The 19,527-nt window shown below is 41.7% G+C and overlaps 1 protein-coding gene across 2 annotated transcripts in view; it reads right to left on the bottom strand.

Moving 5' to 3' along the window:
- hyi (hydroxypyruvate isomerase) overlaps window positions 1-19,527 on the bottom strand; it is a 55,065-nt gene that overhangs the window by 24,083 nt on the left and 11,455 nt on the right. The window lies entirely within an intron of this gene.

Raw genomic sequence — 19,527 nt, 5'->3', positions numbered from 1 at the left:
GTGTGCCCTCTTCAGACAATGATTACATCATTGGGGGGGGGGGGGAGGGAGACTTCAGGGATCCTCTCTCTGCCATTCTTATGTCATCCTGTGGGTTGACATCCAATTCATTTCTCTGTAGCAACTGTACCACAATGTGATGCACACTGGGTAACTATTGCCATTGCGTACTCAGTCACTATTGTCCTGGATATGCTTTCACCTTCATTCGAAGGGAAGGCTTGCACAGTACAAAAACACCTCTCTGACACTTCTTAAGAAATCTCCAGGGACATTAATGAAGCATGCTAATTTCCTGTTAAACATGTAGTTGTAAGATATTTTCAAAAGATGAATTGGATTCATTGGAAGGAATCTCGCGTAAGATCAGATTTTGTCTAAATCAGTTCATCACCTAGAGTGGCATTCAATACTTTCCTGGCATCCCTGGCAGGAAAAACTCACATAGTTCTCAGACTCTTGATTCATTGTGCCAAAATCAGTGAATAGTGTTCAGTATTATTGTCAAACCTCACAAGTGGGCTGCACTGATAAAAAATAAATGCATCTGTGCACAATTGAGAAAGGGGAGAAGAAGGTGATTAATATTCACAAGAAGTGGGCAATTTCCAGCCATCCTTATTATTTGTCATTATTGATCAAAGTTCATGGAGTCAAACAGCATGGAATAGCCCATTCAGCCCAACTCATCCATGTCAACCAAGATGGCATTCTGGCCTAATCCCTTTTGCCTACATTTGGTCGATATCCTTCTAAGCTCTTTTATTCTTGTATCGGTCCAAAAACCTTGAAAGTTAAAATTGTGACAACTTATGTACTTTTCCTCTGGCAACTCATTCAGAGATGGACTACCATCTGAAAGGAAAAAAATGCCCCTCAGGTTCTCCTCTCTGATATTTCCTAGTGGCCTCGTCAGCCACCTCAGAACCCATGGGTCTGAAGAGGGATCAAGTCATCCTTGACCCAAGGGACTGCTGGACTGCCTATGAAGAAGACAACGCTAACATGTTCCATCAAGTAGGTTGTACAAGAGCTTTGGAGTTGTGCTCAAGAACTTCTGCTCGAGAATTAAAGGCAATCCTATCAGGGATGGAAACCATAGGAATGTGCTTTGAAAAACTTGAAGGAGTGATGAAAGATTCAGCGGACCTGATCAAAAACATGGGTGAGTCAATCACCGATTTAATGGAATGAATGAACAGTGCTGAAAGAGACTTAGGAAACCACGATAAGAAATTGGAAGAACTGTATAACCAAGCAAAACAGTAGGCGATTGATAAACAAATGCTCCTTGATAAGATTGATCATATGGAGAACTTTAGCAGATGAAATAATGTATGAATAATTGGTTTAAAAGAAGGTGCGGAATGAAGAGATGTGGTTAAATTTATTTTTGAAACATGGATTCTGGATATACTTTGTGCTGAGTCATTTGGCGGACAAGTACAGATTGAGAGAGCCCATCGAACCTTCAGATCTAGAAGAAATGAGGATATGCATCCTCGACTGGTGTTTGTGAGGCTGTTGAGCTTCAGGGATTGGAAAGTGACCTTAAGAGCAGCATTTGAGTACTCAAAAATGAATAATGCCCCACCAAAATGAGATGAACAAGAGGCCATGTTTCTCTAAGATTTCGACTCAGTGGTCGTACAGAAAAGAATTTGACGAAGTCAAGTGGCAGCTCCGGTTGAAGAATCTTAGGTACTCCATGGATTACCCAGCAATTTTACAGGTGGAGGCATCGGAAAGCAACTGGTGGCTTTTCAAGACAAAGCAAGAGGCAGAGGAATTTGTTCGTGGATTTTAAGAAGAAAAAAAAATTTGGAAGAGAACTTTTTGAAGATTGTATTTTTGTGGACTTAGATTTTTTTTGAGTCGTCTGATATTTACTAGGTAATGTTCAACTTATTTATTGATAATTCACAGAGATCTTAGGGAAATGTTGAATGTTGAATAAAGTAACAGCAGCATGTAGACTCTGGTTTAAGGGGTAATGGCATGAGGAGGGAAGTTTGATTTAAAGATGGCATTTTAGGGTGGGGTTCTTCTTCTTTATCCCTTGAGGATTCCGCAGGTCTCCAGGGTATTTTTGCTTACGTCACCTTCAGAGCAGGGGCTTTGCACTTTTTTCAAAAGGGAAGTGATCACAAGATTGTTTAACTATTTACTGTGATGTATTACTGTGCAATATTTGTCTGTAAATCAATATGGATAAGACGTTAAAGTTTATAAGTTTTAACATTAACAGTTTAAACAGAACGATCAAGAGGAAGTAGATTTTGGCTCATTTGAAAAAGTTAAAGGCAGATGTGGTCTTTTGACATAAAACACATCTTACTAAAAGGGTGGGGGAGGGGTTGCAATTTTAATAAATAAAAATGTCTGGTTATAGTTGAAATTATATATCAAAAGACAAAGCAGGTAGATGTGTGATGGTAAATTGTTTGTTCAAAATCATGGATGTTTATGAAAATTTATGCACCAAACTATAATGACAAAGCCTTTATGAAGGATATATTTTTGAAAGCTGCTGAGGGGAAACAAAATATTTAATAGGGGGAGAATTTAATTTCTGTCTGGATCCGATATTGGATAAATCTACAAGAGCATAAACTTGGCAAAGGCTGCTAAAATGACACTATCTTATATGAAGGATCTAAATGTGATTGATATTTGGAGGCAGCTTAACCCAAAGGAGAGAGACTATTCTTTCTACTCAATAGTACATGATTCACATACAAGAATCGATTTATTTTTACTGTCGGCAATGAAGTCAAATATTTATTGAGGCTAGTTTCTTATCACTCACCACCTATGCTGACTATTTCAATAGCGGAGAAACAGGAAGGTGTTTAAAGATGGTGTCTGAACCCCATAATGTTAAAGCGAGTGGATTTTAAACAATTTATGAGGAAACAAATAGAAATCTTTTCTGAAACAAATTTGGGATAAATGAATAACAGCTTTTTAATATGGGAAACAATGAGGTCAGATTATTTTTTGAGAGGTAAGATTATTTCATTTACAAAAATGTGAAGAGGGAATATAATGCAGAATAAATAATTTGGAAAGAGAGATATTGGAACTAGAAAAAGAATATCAGAGAGTAGGTGAACCAGATAAATATAGAACAATGGAAAACAAAAAAAGTTATAATATCATACAAATGCACAGAGTGGAAAAAAACAATACTTAAGACTAGGCAGAAATATTAAGAACTGGGGGAAAAGGCTCATTAGGTGCTGGCATGGCAGTTAAAGGTGGAAGAGTCAGCAAGGTTGATAAATGCAATGCAGAAGTATGCCAATGTGGTTGCATATAATCAGAAAGAAAGAAATGATCCCTTTTGGCAATACTACACTGAGCTTTATTAATGGGATACACCAGGGGATGAAAACAAAATACAGCACGTGAGTTCTTGGTAGGGGTTGAACTTCCTTGATTGGATGAAAATTATAGAAAAGACCTGGATGCCACTTTTACAAGGGAGGAGAGTAAGAAAGCATTGAGTACATTGCAGGCTAATGAGTCTCCGGGAGAAGATGGGTTTCCACCCGAATTCTATAAAGAATTTAAAGATATGTTAATACCATTACTGATAGATGTATTGGATCAAGCGGTGGAGACAATGACACTTCCGGAATTTTTTTCAACAGTGATAATTATGGTATTACCAAAAAGAATAGAGGTCCATTAAAAAAGTAGTCATATTGGCCAATTTCTCTTCTTAATACTGACCGCAAAATTGTAGAAAAGGCATTAGCCGATAGGCTGGGGCAATATCGACCAAAATTAATACATCCAGATAAGATGGGATTTGTAAAGGGTAGATGTTTAATATAATACATATGGAAAAACTGGGGCATAATCCAAGTTTAACAGTTTCCCTGGACACAGCAAAGGCATTTGATTGATTAGAATGGCTGTTTTTGATTAAAAATATTAGAGAAATGTGGTATAGGAAGGGGATTTATTAATTTGATTAAGGCGTTATATCACAGTCCACAGGCAAATATAATTATGAATAGTCAAATGTCGACAGTATTCCATTTGAGTAGATCGAGAAGGCAATGATGTCCTCTCTCTCCAGCATTGTTCATAATGGCAAATGAACCTCTGGCTGAAATTATTAGGCTTCTTGGTATAAGTATAAAATTAGTTTATTTGTGGATGATGCATTATTGTATTTGTCAGATCCGGAAGGGACCTTGAAAAAATTACAGGAGACTCTCAGAAAATATGGTAGAGTGTCTGGTTATAAAGTTAATATGGACAAAAGTAAAATAATGCCCTTAACAAACCATGATTATGAAAGATATAAAAGGGGCAGTAGGTTTAAATGGAATTCAGGTGGGATTAAATATTTGGGAGAAGTAACTGACAATCATTTACAAAATCTGAGGAGATCATGTGATGCAGAAAGAGTAGGAGGACATGGACCCGAGGAGATCCCGGATCAAAGAGGGAAAAAGACATTAAAAAAAATCAAAGTTTGAAGAGCCAAGAAGTACAAAGAAGATTAAATCACTTACCTGCAAAAGATAGGGAAGAATAATGCCTTCAAAAGGTGACAAGTAAGGTGACTGTGAGTAGAGAGACTTGATCTAGCCCAACATGGTGGGATCAAGATGGCGTGGGGGACTGCAGATCCGGAGCCCTAATGGCCCCAACAGTGGTGGTGGCATTGCCCATGGCGCTACCCTGGGGATTCTTGCAAAATTTGTTTTCACAAATATGGAATGGAAAGGAAGCCAGGGTCTCTTCGGAAACATTGATCTAGGATTATAGTCTGGGTGCCAGATTACAAATGCTCAGTTGAGATATATTGCCTTACTCTGGGGGGAGGAGGTGTAACATCCTGGGCACAAATGGCCTACACTTTGTAGTTGAGAAGGTAGCAGAGGACTTTATTTATAAGTGGGACACTAAATTGTTGTCTGGGAAAACAAGCAGCCCCATACTAAAACAAATAATTTCTATTTGGAATACAATTAACTAATATTTATGAATCAAAGTCAAGCTTTGCGGAAACTGCCAAAATGTTTGGCCTGGAAGTCAGCCTGAAGAAAACTGAGGTCCTCCATCAGCCAGCTCCCCACCATGATTACCAGCCCCCCCACATCTCCATCGGGCACACAAAACTCAAAACGGTCAACCAGTTTACCTATCTCGGCTGCACCATTTCATCAGATGCAAGGATCGACAATGAGATAGACAACAGACTCGCCAAGGCAAATAGCGCCTTTGGAAGACTACACAAAAGAGTCTGGAAAAATAACCAACTGAAAAACCTCACAAAGATAAGCGTATACAGAGCCGTTGTCATACCCACACTCCTGTTCGGCTCCGAATCATGGGTCCTCTACCGGCACCACCTACGGCTCCTAGAACGCTTCCACCAGCGTTGTCTCCGCTCCATCCTCAACATCCATTGGAGCGCTTACATCCCTAACGTCGAAGTACTCGAGATGGCAGAGGTCGACAGCATCGAGTCCACGCTGCTGAAGATCCAGCTGCGCTGGATGGGTCACGTCTCCAGAATGGAGGACCATCGCCTTCCCAAGATCGTGTTATATGGCGAGCTCTCCACTGGCCACCGTGACAGAGGTGCACCAAAGAAAAGGTACAAGGACTGCCTAAAGAAATCTCTTGGTGCCTGCCACATTGACCACCGCCAGTGGGCTGATCTCGCCTCAAACCGTGCATCTTGGCGCCTCACAGTTTGGCGGGCAGCAACCTCCTTTGAAGAAGACCGCAGAGCCCACCTCACTGACAAAAGGCAAAGGAGGAAAAACCCAACACCCAACCCCAACCAACCAATTTTCCCCTGCAACCGCTGCAATCGTGTCTGCCTGTCCCGCATCGGACTTGTCAGCCACAAACGAGCCTGCAGCTGACGTGGACTTTTTACCCCCTCCATAAATCTTCGTCTGCGAAGCCAAGCCAAAGAAAAAAGAAAATGAATCAAAGTGGGGCTGTCCTAAAAAAACATCCCTGACTCCAAATAGACTAATGCCATTGATGATGTGCAACAAGTTCCCAGACACCTAGCGTCGAAATGGCGTTAGGTGCATGAAGGACTGTTAAGCGCAGGGGCAGCTAATGTTGTTTGAACAACTCAGAAATATGCTGTTATAAAGATGGTGTTTTGATGTCATTTGTAGAAATGTAACTAATGGAACATTTCTTCAACTGAGAACTTTCTTGAGGGAACGATGGGGACAGGCATTGACTCCTCCAGGACTTAGTGAAATGGAACAAATGTTTTGAATGGGGAATATAACCAAAGTTATTTACCAGAATGAATTTTGCTCTTCAGTTAGAAAGTGCTAAACCTAGTCTGCTGTGATCAAGGGAAAGGTGGGAGTCTGACTTTGGTGTTTCAACATCAAAACAATCCTGGTCTGAATGGTGTGTGGATAGTGTAACTTCAACTATTAATGCGAGATATGGGTTGGTTCAATATAATTTTTCTTTTACAAATCCAAGCCAGAAATACCAGAATTGTGTTTTTTGGTGTGAAATAGAGGAAGGAGCATTCTTTCATTCAACTTGATCATGTATGAAGGTTAGACATTTATGGCATGAAATTTCTGAAGTATTTACAAGAATTAAAAGGGTGACTTCCCAGGTGATCCAGAACTTTATTTATTTGGTAATTTTATAGTCATAAGTAACGATCTTACAGAGTTTCAAATTTTATTTGTTAAAATTGCACTAGTAGTGGCCAAAATGTGTATTGCAATTACATGGAAGTCGGATTCTCCAGTTACCTTGGTGAGGTGGACAGCAGAGAAAAAAATTGCATGCAATTTAAGGAACAAGTATGATACATTTCTTAAAATATGGTGACCATATTGGAACTATGTTGGTGCCCAACTTTAATAATGTTGCTAAATTCCAAAGTGATCGCTCCCTGAATCTTGAGGTTAATTTAAACTGTGAGCTCTGATGGTGTAATGTTATGAGTCCAGAGGAACTCAAAACCCAACGGCAATAGATATGCACCATGACAAATGGTTACTTAAACAAAAGTTGCTTTTAATTATCTTTGAACATGAAAACAGAATCCAACTTTAACTTATCTTTATTGACTTACTTAACCCCTTCTAATTCTAAGCACACGTGTGTATATAAGTTTAGAAAAGTTCTTTGGTTCACAGTCCAATGTCACTGGATGCAGGCAATTCTTGTAGTGTGCATAGAAGTTCACCAGGCTTAACAGGTAAATGGTTACCACTCAGGAGGGTTATTGTTGGTTTTCAGAGAGTTTTCTCGTTCCAGGACAGCCACTCCAGTGTCTTGTTGATGAAACCTGCCCCCTTCAGAGTTCTCCAGATGATAACCTCTTTCTTTCAGGTCACCACAGAGTTTCTTTCTGTTTCCCCTATTCCAAGGGAAACACCTGCCAGTCCTCTCCTTTGACCAGGCAGCCTTCCAAAGCTTGCCAGCTTGTCCCTCTGGATCCAAAATCTGTTTCTCTCTCCTCTCTCACTCTCTCCTATTCTGAGAGCAAAGCTGTTCTACCTCTGCTGGCAAAGGTCACATGCTCTTCCAGACAGTAACCTGTTTTCCAGACAAAGCTGCTGCTGTATGTTGCTACATTGTTTCTTTTTGCAAATAGCACTCCATCATGAGTCTATGAACACTTTGCAAAACTCCTGCAAAAATTCTTTGTTTTAAAGTGTTTGTGTGTGACCTGCTCTAACAAACCTCCCAATTTATCTCCTAAACATCTCTATATACTCTGTCACGATACGAAAAGGTATTTAGTGAATGGAGGGGGGAGCAGAAGGAGGTAGAGTTTGGGATTTCATATGTGTTTTTTGCTTTATACAAAATGTAATATATATTTATTGAAATGTCATAATTGTTACTTTTATTATTAAAAAAAGACATAACGAGATTCTTTTCTGGGGGGCTCCATACTATTATACTTGATATATCACCACAAGACGAGCTCAACAAACATTATCTTCCATCACACCAAAGCTCCTGACAAAAAATTGCAGCAAATTGCCCAGAGCTGACAGCATTATAGATATACAGGTAATTACCTATTATTCTTGTAGAAACAAAGACAGAACAAACACTGTGCAACTATCCAATTCTGCCACAGAAGAAGTGGGAGATAATGAATTCTACAGTCATTAACTTTTATGGTTAATTATTAAATGTTATTCCATCAACGAGGATTAAAATTCCAGAGTTCTGGAACTTGGCAGTTGATATATTATTGATATTTTTGTTCACTCTCTTGCATATAAATTGACTTAAATGAATCACCCCATACTGCTTTTAAATTAAGTCATTCTTGCAGAAGACCTTAAGGCCAAACATCTTGTTACATAAAACAGTACCTGCTTGGGTTTCCATATCAACAAAGCACTTAGAAAATTGCTGGAGGAATTGGGGGCGCAGAGAAAACATCATTGATAACTGCTGAAGAATTTTACAAATTGATGAAAAAGACAATTGGCCCATAAAGGCTTAGTTCTAACTTTGTCAACCCTACTTGAACATCTTTATTAAAATGTATTTGTGAGAAGAAATTGAAATCAAAATTAGTTGGCTGCTTCTTGAGAAGGGTTGGGGTCTACTTTGAAATCATTCACTGAAGATGGCATTGCACAATGAATGTGAACCCAGTTATGATGCATGCAATATTATATTGAGCATTGTTGGAACCAAGGGGTTGTAATCATGGAAAATATGCATACGTACTATTTATTATGTATTCATGAATCCATTACTATGTAGCAATTTACTATGTACTTCAATTATACTGTTTAGGGGAAATATTAATGCAATTAAGTAACAGCCACAATATGTAGAAAAGTTGGCTGATTATAGTATGTGAAGAATTTGCTGACTCCAAATACAAAGCGAGAAAATACTTTCATCCCCAAGGTTACCCTAAACTGCTAATTGTAAAGCACAAGTCCAGAGAGAAAACATCAAAAGCACATATGGGAGTAACAGGATAGCAGATAGGAGAAGTTAGACAGGATGAGGTTGGAGGAACCATAGGAACAGTGATTTATTCTGAAACAGGCCAGTGACAGGAAGATAAGTGTATTGCAAGGATAAGTGATAAGAGAACCATGACTGAGAATATTAGAGAGAAATAAAATGGATAAACCAATTTAGGAATGATGAGTCATAAGGATACACGGGAGGTGTTGATAGAACAGAAGACTATGGCCAGACGAGAACAAAGAAATAATTAGAAATATCTGGGGTATGTATTGACTTCTGATCAAAACAACAGGATGTTCTGGCCTTGGGGATTAAGATAGGAGGTCTACACCATAGATAATTGCAGAGCAGGAAATTACTTGAGATAAATTTTATCCAAGGAGTCTATCAAAGAAAGCCAACTCTTGGTCAATGTAACAATGTTGATCTATATAAACAGAAGAGACTGGACAGTAGGAGTCAGTCTTGGGGAATAGCTCACTGACTGAACCAGAGCTCTGTTAAGCTTTATTCTTGTGCTATGTAATAAATTGATTGTGAAACCGAATACCTTCTCCTATCACTTCATTCAATGAACACGCTGGACTCATACGACACATAGACCAAATTGAGGGTAGGGTAAAGCCAGAGTCCGACAGCATGGAACAAGTCACTTAGAAATCCATTGTAAGGAGAGTGACAAAAACATCGGAAAGTGGAAAAAAACATTTTCACCATCTGGAACTGATTGGGAAGAGGTGTTTGGATGGAGTCATGTATTCTTCCAATTACAACACAAGTTTGTAATTGAGCCTTTGGAAATGACAGCTTTCCACAATGTCACTGCAGGATTGGTGGGATACCACCTATTCTATTCATACTGCATAGCCTAGCATGCCATTGCTGCAATAGGAATCAATCTTACATCCTTCAATCTTTTTGGAGAATCTGACAGCACGGAAATAGGCCCAGTTTGTCCATGTTAAACATACTCTCTTGCTTTAGTTCTTCTTGTCCAGATTATATTCCTGCCCCTCCAATCCCCTCCCATCCATGTAATTATCCAAGTGTTTCTTGAAGGCTACGTATCTGCTTTTATCCTCTTTGATTAATATTGTAACCGCCCCCCCCCCCTTTCCCGTTGTTCGTATCAATGGGAAGATGTAGCTATGATATTCAAGAGCATTGATTAGCCAGTCATAGTCCTGTGGTGATAACACGTTTCCTCCATTGTATATAGTTAATGTTGACTATTGTATATATGGACCTGGCCTACCCACAGATGACTCATGCCCTATGACTCGTCCCCCATGGTCCTGGGCCATAAAGGTCAAGCCACCTCTCCCTTCCCTCCATTCCTATAACTGGATCTGGGCCAGTAAGTTTCTTCTGTATATTAAAGCCTATCGTTCCCTCAGCCTAGTCTCTGTGGTTATTGGTAGTGCCCATCAGGTTCACCTTCATCAGATCTCCATTTTGGCTACAATAGCCTATTGTTCTGTGAAATATGGAAGCCTGCAGATGCTGTGATTGTAGTAAAAACACATAGTAATTGATGGAGCGTCCATAGGAGGTAAAAATATGTGTCCAACATTTCAGGCCTCAGGTATAAGCAAAAAGCAGGCAGGTGTCTCGATAAAGAGTGAGAGAAAAAGGTGGAAGAATGGGAGGGTGAGGAGTCCAGACCAACAAACAGAAAGTGTTAATTGGATGTGATAAGAGGAAAGGTGAGAATTAATTTTGGCTCTATGAAAGAGGGAAAAGGGAAGAAAGACAGAACTAGAGGAAGTGAGACAAGGAAATGAAGATGGGTTGGAGGGGAGGCGGTTGGTTTTAATGGAAACCAGAAAAATTAATGTTAATGCCATCTGATTGGAAGGTGCCAAGGCAAAAGATAAATTGTTGTTCTTCCAAAGTGCAGGTGGTCTCTGCCTCGCAGAGCACGAGATCGTGGACAGACATGTCAGCAAGGGAATGGGAGGGGGAATTGAAATGGGTGGCCACTGGGAGATCCACGCTATTGCGACGGATAGAGCTGAGTTTTTATTGAGGCACCTGTCTGCTTTTTGCTTACATCTTAAAGAAGGGCTCAGGCCTGAAACATTGGTAATATATCTTTACCTCCTATGGACGCTGCGAGACCGGCTGAGTTCCACTAGCGTTTACTGTGTATTTCTATTATTCTGTACCTATCGACATCCTAATCTCATCTGCTTTCCCCAGTCAGGCTTCTTGTCTTAAAATAAACCCAACTGTTTATCCATCATAGATGCTAGTCCTCCACCATCCTTTTCTGCTTTAACACACTTCCTTTGATTTAATTCTATCCTTATTCTGGAGAAGGAATAATTTCTTATTCCTTCCGTTGCATTGGATCGCTCTGAATGGAATGTGAAAATGCGGTTCTTTCTGCCTGGCTACCTGATGAAGAGCAGCTGACTGGAATAATAAGTAGCATGTGCATTTCACTCACAAGGTATTACATTTGTATGTAGTACTTTGTGTTGTCAAATGTTCCTGGCCACATCACAGCTGGGTCATTGGGCGAGAAAAAATATCGAGTCACATTGACGGATGTCGGGCAAGGCAAAATAAAGCTTAAGCAACAAGGTTGACTTTTAGCTTAATCGGTTATTTATATGATTTTTTTTGAGGACAAGAAATGTAGGGCATGCAACAACCTCACTCCAATGAGGGTGATGCCATTTCAAGTCCATGTTGAATTATTGTGGCGCAAACTGAAACTGGCTTAATGCATGGGAATTCAAGAACCAGGATTTAGGGTCACGAACTTGTGCTACAAAATTTGTTGTTTTGTGGCAGCATTACAGGTACAAAATGTTACATGGTATATGTTACATTTGTAAAAAAAAATAAGTTAGTGCAAAAGATAAATGGGGTGGTGTCTGTGGTTCATTATCCAATCAGAATAACGATGGGAAAGAGGATGAAGCTGTTTTGGAACCATTGAGTCTTCGTCGTTGGGCTCCTATACCTCCTTCCTGATGATAGCAGTGAGGAAAGGGCATGCCCTGGGCAGTGAAGGTCCTCGAGGATACAGGCTGCTTTCTTGAGACCCCATCTCTTGTAGATGTCCTTAATAGAGTGAAGACTATTACCCATGATGGTGCTGGCTAAGTTCACAATGTTCTGTAGCCTTTTTCCTGTCCTGTGTATTAGCACCTCCATACTAGACAGTGATGCAACCATTCACGGTACACCTGTAGAAACTAGCAAGAATCTTTGGCGACATATGAAATCTCCTCAAACTCCTCACAAGGTATAGCTGCTGGTGAGCCTTCTTCATGATTGATTGCATTGGCAAGAAGCCTCCAGGATAGATATTCAGTGATGTTGACAACCAGGAACTTGTTATTCTTAACCCTTTCCACTGCTGACCCATGTTCCCTTTAAGCTGTGCAGATGCACATAATGCACATAATGGTGCGCACTATTTCCTTTGTGCGTGGGCACACAGACCATTCGTGCACGCGCTCAGCTTAGAGGGAACACTGCTGCTGGCTCCTCAATAGGACTGGTTTATGTTCTCCTGATTTCCCCCTTCTGAAATCCACACTCAGTTCTTTAGCCTAGCTTACGTTGAGTGCAGGGCTGCTGTTATGACACCACTCAACCAGCTGGTCTATCTCACTCTTATATGGTTCCTCATTGCCAACATTTCATCTTGGTCACTTCCTGTTGGATTAAACCTGCATTTAGGATTTTACAACTTCTGAAGGCTCCACTTAAAACAGGGGTGTCAAACTCAAATTCACAGAGGGCCAAAATTAAAAACTTGGACTAAGTCGTGGGCCAAACTAAATATTTATTGAAAATTTTCAACAACATCTGCATGTTTTCTCTTCTTTCAACATATGTAATGTTAAACTTTTTCTTATTAAAATAAATGTTTAATAATAGTTTTGGTTAAACTCTTTCCAGAAGAAGCATTAACAAATGAGAAATAAAATATTCAATAAATAATATTTCTCTATAGCCTTTAAGCTCCTTTTAAATGTATTTTTTTTCACGCCAACAAGTCAAAAAAATAACTTGGTTCAATGAAAATCCAATCTTTCAATTATGAACAGTCCAAAGTGAACCAAAGAAAATATGAATCCAAGCTTAGCTTGCTACACTGTGATTTACTCTGATGCACCTGGGTCTAAACCAGATACTTGGCATCTCTTCTTAGATGCAAGTTCATCAAACTCTGGGGTCAGAGTTTGCCTCCCACCTGTCTTGAAAGGTCCTGTTTTCTGTCTTTCGTTTGGCCATTTTCCGTAAGGGGTTTATTACACGTGAGTTGGGCGACAGGTCGCACAAGTAAAGAGAGGAGGTGGGGGCGATTAGCGGGCTGACGGGCCAGAGCCAATGCATTTGCATAGCATTCTGGGATTTGTAGTATTAGCTGTGCATGCGCTATACTGGCGCGGCGGCCAGCGGGCCAGCTCTAATACATATTTGATATGATCTTGCGGGCCAAATATAATTATATCACAGGCCAAATTTGGCCCGCGGGCCTGAGTTTGACATGTGTGCCCCCTCTACCCCCTATAACCATAGATCACTACAGCACAGGAAACAGGTTCTTTGGCCCTTCTAGTCCGTGCCAAAATATCATTCCACTAGTCCCATCAAATTTTACCCAGTCCATAACCCTCCAGTTCATGTATCTATCCAATTTATTCTTAAAACTTAAGAGTGATCTGGGATTTACCACATCAGATGGCAGCTCATTCCACACTCCCACCACTCTCTAAGTGAAGAACTCCTCCCTAATGTTTCCCCTAAACCTTTCCCCTTTCACCCATAAGCCATGTCCTCTCATATTTATCTCTCCTAATCTACCGGTAAGTGGAAAGAATTTACTCGCATTTACTCTGTCTATACCCCTCATAATTTTGTAAACCTCTATCAAATCTCCTCTCATTCTACTACACTCCAAGGAATAAAGTTCTAACCTGTTTAATCTTTCCCTGTAACTCAACTCCTGAAGACCCGGCAACAACCTAGTAAATCTCTGCACTCTTTCAATCTTACTGATATCCTTCCTGTTATTAAGTGACCAGAACGGCACACAATACTCCAAATTTGGCCTCACCAATGTCTTATACAGCCTTATCATAACATCCCACCTCCTATACTCAATACTTTCATTTATGAAAGCCAAGATGCCAAAAGCTTCCTAATATTCTGGTATCCAGAATTCAAACAACCGGCAGCCTCAAGCTACTGGCAAAAAAAAAGAGGAAAATAATTAAGTACAAATGTTTAAAATTGGCACACCTTGCCATCATTTCACTAGTCATGCAACCTGGCAATCTCAAGCAACTGGAAAATACACTAATCTGGCATCTAGCTATCCCCATAAGTGCCAGATACCAGAGGTTTTACTCTACCTTGTCACGTGGTTCCCCGATAGAGATGATCTCATGATGGTTCATGAAGCACACTGTGAAGGCATTGGTTGTTCACACATACAAAATATTAGATTATTAATGTACTGAGATTTAAAAAAAATCAGTGCATCTTAAAATGTTTGCATATTACAATCTTGCCCCTGAACCACAGTGAACTGGATACATACAAAAATACAGCACAGTAACAGGCCTTTTTGGCCCAATATTCTTCTTTGGCTTGGCTTCGCGGACGAAGATTTATGGAGGGGGTAAAAAGTCCACGTCAGCTGCAGGCTCGTTTGTGGCTGACAAGTCCGATGCGGGACAGGCAGACACGGTTGCAGCGGTTGCAGGGGAAAATTGGTTGGTTGGGGTTGGGTGTTGGGTTTTTCCTCCTTTGCCTTTTGTCAGTGAGGTGGGCTCTGCGGTCTTCTTCAAAGGAGGTTGCTGACCGCCAAACTGTGAGGCGCCAAGATGCACGGTTTGAGGCGTTATCAGCCCACTGGCGGTGGTCAATGTGGCAGGCACCAAGAGATTTCTTTAGGCAGTCCTTGTACCTTTTCTTTGGTGCACCTCTGTCACGGTGGCCAGTGGAGAGCTCGCCATATAACACGATCTTGGGAAGGCGATGGTCCTCCATTCTGGAGATGTGACCCATCCAGCGCAGCTGGATCTTCAGCAGCGTGGACTCGATGCTGTCGACCTCTGCCATCTCGAGTACTTCGACGTTAGGGATGAAAGCGCTCCAATGGATGTTGAGGATGGAGCGGAGACAACGCTGGTGGAAGCGTTCTAGGAGCCGTAGGTGGTGCCGGTAGAGGACCCATGATTCGGAGCCGAACAGGAGTGTGGGTATGACAACGGCTCTGTATACGCTTATCTTTGTGATGTTTTTCAGTTGGTTGTTTTTCCAGACTCTTTGGTGTAGTCTTCTAAAGGCGCTATTTGCCTTGGCGAGTCTGTTGTCTATCTCATTGTCGATCCTTGCATCTGATGAAATGGTGCAGCCGAGATAGGTAAACTGGTTGACCGTTTTGAGTTTTGTGTGCCCGATGGAGATGTGGGGGGGCTGGTAGTCATGGTGGGGAACTGGCTGATGGAGGACCTCAGTTTTCTTCAGGCTGACTTCCAGGCCAAACATTTTGGCAGTTTCCGCAAAGCAGGACGTCAAGCGCTGAAGAGCTGGCTCTGAATGGGCAACTAAAGCGGCATCGTCTGCAAAGAGTAGTTCATGGACAAATTTCTCTTGTGTCTTGGTGTGAGCTTGCAGGCGCCTCAGATTGAAGAGACTGCCATCCGTGCGGTACCGGATGTAAACAGCGTCTTCATTGTTGGGGTCTTTCATGGCTTGGTTCAGCATCATGCTGAAGAAGATTGAAAAGAGGGTTGGTGCGAGAACACAGCCTTGCTTCACGCCATTGTTAATGGAGAAGGGTTCAGAGAGCTCATTGCTGTATCTGACCCGACCTTGTTGGTTTTCGTGCAGTTGGATAATCATGTTGAGGAACTTTGGGGGACATCCGATGCGCTCTAGTATTTGCCAAAGCCCTTTCCTGCTCACGGTGTCGAAGGCTTTGGTGAGGTCAACAAAGGTGATGTAGAGTCCTTTGTTTTGTTCTCTGCACTTTTCTTGGAGCTGTCTGAGGGCAAAGACCATGTTTGCATATTACAATCTTGCCCCTGAACCACAGTGAACTGGATACATACATAAATACAGCACAGTAACAGGCCTTTTTGGCCCAATTACATGTTGCCTAATTACACCGAAATGATCTGCACCCTAGTATGTTTTTAAATGGTGAGAAGAAACTGGAGCACCTGGAGGAAACTCATGCAGACACAGGGAGAATGTACAACATCCTTACAGACAGCAGCAGATTTGAACTCCAGTCGCTGCTCCATCACAGTGTGGCACTAAATGCTGCGCTAACCATGCTGCCCACTTACATTAGGTCATGCTCAGCAAAGAAGTTGTATTTATGAATAACCAAGTTGTATCTGTGCATTTATATACCACTACCTTGAATGCCACAAAACACCCCAGCATGCTTCTTTCAAATATTGTCAGATAAACTCTTCCACGGAACAACGCATCAAGACGGGGGTGGGGGGGGGGGGGGTTGTATGTGTTAATCATGGTTGAGCAGGTGGTTTAGGAAACTTCTTTTTCTCTTTGGAATGAACAAGGATGAGAGGAGACTTGATAGAGGTCTACAAGATTATGAGAGGGTGAACAGCCAGCACCTGTTTCGCAGGACAGGATCAGCAAATAGCAGAAGAAATAATGTACAAAATGAAGAGAGAAAAGTTTAGGGGAAACATCAGGGGTAAGTGTTTTTTTTCAGTGAGTTGTGGGGGGGCCTGGAATTGCCTTGCCAGGGATGGTGGTGGAGGCTGAAAGATTAGGGAGCATTTAAGAGATTCTTAGACAGACACATGGATGAAAGAAAAATAGAGGGTTACATGTTAGGGAAGCTTAGTACTTTTTATTTGGAAGAACTCTATAGGGGATCCTTTTTAAAAAAAATATTTGTTTAGTTGACTTCTCTGGCGTGTGTTTATGTTTCTTTAGTAGGCATCACCTTCGGCTCCTAGAACGCTTACACCAGCTTTGTCTCCGCTCCATCCTCAACATTCATTGGAGCGACTTCATCCCTAACATCGAAGTACTCGAAATGGCAGAGGCTGACAGCATCGAATCCACGCTGCTGAAGATCCAACTGTGCTGGGTAGGTCACGTCTCCAGAATGGAGGACCATCGCCTTCCCAAGATCGTGTTATATGGCGAGCTCTCCACTGGCCACTGTGACAGAGGTGCACCAAAGAAGAGGTACAAGGACTGCCTAAAGAAATCTCTTGGTGCCTGCCACATTGACCACCGCCAGTGGGCTGATCTCGCCTCAAACCGTGCATCTTGGCGCCTCACAGTTCGGCGGGCAGCAACCTCCTTTGAAGAAGACCGCAGAGCCCACCTCACTGACAAAAGACAAAGGAGGAAAAACCCAGCACCCAACCCCAACCAACCAATTTTCCCCTGCAACCGCGTCTGCCTGTCCCACATCGGACTTGTCAGCCACAAGCGAGCCTGCAGCTGACGTGGACTTTACCCTTCCATAAATCTTCGTCTGCGAAGCCAAGCCAAAGAGAAGAGAAGAGTAGCTCTACCATAGGAGCTGCTACATTAGGTTCTTTTTTCTTTTTTTTAAAGTGGATAACAGATAATACTTTGCTCAACTGTGAATAATACAAATTTTGATTTAAAAAATTCTTACAGAATAAGAGAAGGAAAGACCATTGAATAATTAATTTGAATAGAACTTTTAAACTTGTAGCCAACTGCTAGAAAGAAACACACACACACACACACACACACACACACACACACACACACACACACACACACACACACACACACACACACACACACACACACACACACACCCTTACACCCTTTATTAGGGCTGGAAAGGCTGCTTTTACTGTTCAAGTTCCCGCCATTTTTGCTGATTGACTGAGTCAGCCAGATGAATAACAATAGCGGGCAGGAACATCCATGCATATGAATGCCCTTCTTCCCCAGCCTGTTTCTGCTGAGTTAGCTGGGCAGCTTGACCAATGCTATTTTAGAGCTGCTGGTCTTAAGCTGTCCCAGCTTCTACCTCCACCAGTTCGTTGTCCTGGGAGTCACTTTAGTGATCTCTGTGTGCATCTGCTACCGCGCGATGTGCTGGTCTGATCTCCGCAATTGCAGGCTGCCACATGACCCCCCCCCCCAGAACCGGCGTTACAGTCTATAGGGTCCGTAGGTATAGTCCCCAAAGTCTTTTGTGGTCTGCCTCTGCGTCGAGGTGTTGGTGTCTGTGTGGGCAGGCTTGAGTCTATCTGTAGTAAAGACCTTTGGTTTACCACCTATGTCCAGCTTGAAGGTGTACTGTGTCCAGTTCTGGTCTCCATATTTGAGGAAGGATATACTGGCTTTGGAGACGGTCCAGAGGAGGTTTATTAGGTTGATCCCTGGGATGAAGGGGTTGACTTATGATGAAAGATTAAATCATCTAGGATTGTATTCGCTCGAGTTCAGAAGAATGAGAGGAGACCTTAGGGAAACTTATAGGATTATGAAGGGTATGGATAGGATAGATGTAGGAAGGTTTTTTGAGCTGGCCGGGGAAACTAAAATGAGAGGACACAGTCTCAAGATTCAGGGGAGTAGATTTAGGACAGAGATGAGGAAAAATAGTTTTTCCCAGAGAGTAGTGAATGTTTGGAATTCTCTAACCAGGGAAGTGGTTGAGGCTGCCTCATTAAACATATTTAAAATTCGGTTAGATAAATTTTTACATGATAGAGGAATTAGGGGATATGGGGAGAAGGCAGGTAGGTGGAGTTAGGTCATACATTAGATCAGCCATGATCGTATTGAATGGCGGAGCAGGCTCGATGGGCCATTTTTGGCCTAATCCTGTTCCTATGTAGGAGTTTAGAATCAGTTACTTTTTGATTATTGTAGGAGTTTAGAAACAGTTATAGAAGGTAGAAAAAGCAAAGAAATAGCTAAAATGTTCTTTGTGTAAAATGGCGCATGAAAAAGTAGACAAGATAACAGAGGAATTTAAGGAGATATAGAAATATGCATGTACACACAAAGGGTTTGTTTAATAGGGGGTGGGGAAAGGAGGTGTGAGTACGGGATAGGAAAAGTGCCAAACCAACCCAAGAAGGATAAATGTAAGAAAAATGTATAAAAACAAAGAAGCTTCCCGCCCTCGGTGTACTTTCCCGAGGTAGGGGGAGAGTACCCAATCTTGCAATGTTGTAAATGTAAATAAATGTTCTTTGTTCTCAACTTTTGTCTCGAGCATATTTTGTGAACGTGAAGGCACTTCTCACACCTACTTCCTATGTTCCTATGAAAGGGACATTTGTATGGCTTCTGCAGTGAACGGTGGGGTCCTCTGCATACAAAGACGTACTCACAGTCATTCAGTTCTTTAGGGATGTTGGATTTGGCTTGTCTGTGTCTGGATGGTGGGATCAGATCCAGGTTACCGACCTTTTCGTGCAGCCTGTCCAGGAAGGTGGTTGTCTCCTCCTGCTGTCCTCTGGCCTGTGGAATGAAATCCCCAGGAACCATGAGTGGGGCTCCGTAGAAGAGTTCAGTGGAGGA

This window comes from Narcine bancroftii, chromosome 5 (assembly GCF_036971445.1).
Source record: "Narcine bancroftii isolate sNarBan1 chromosome 5, sNarBan1.hap1, whole genome shotgun sequence".
NCBI classification, from domain to species: domain Eukaryota; kingdom Metazoa; phylum Chordata; class Chondrichthyes; order Torpediniformes; family Narcinidae; genus Narcine; species Narcine bancroftii.
Note: the sequence above shows the minus strand (reverse complement) of the source record. Positions and strands in the feature narration are given on the sequence as shown.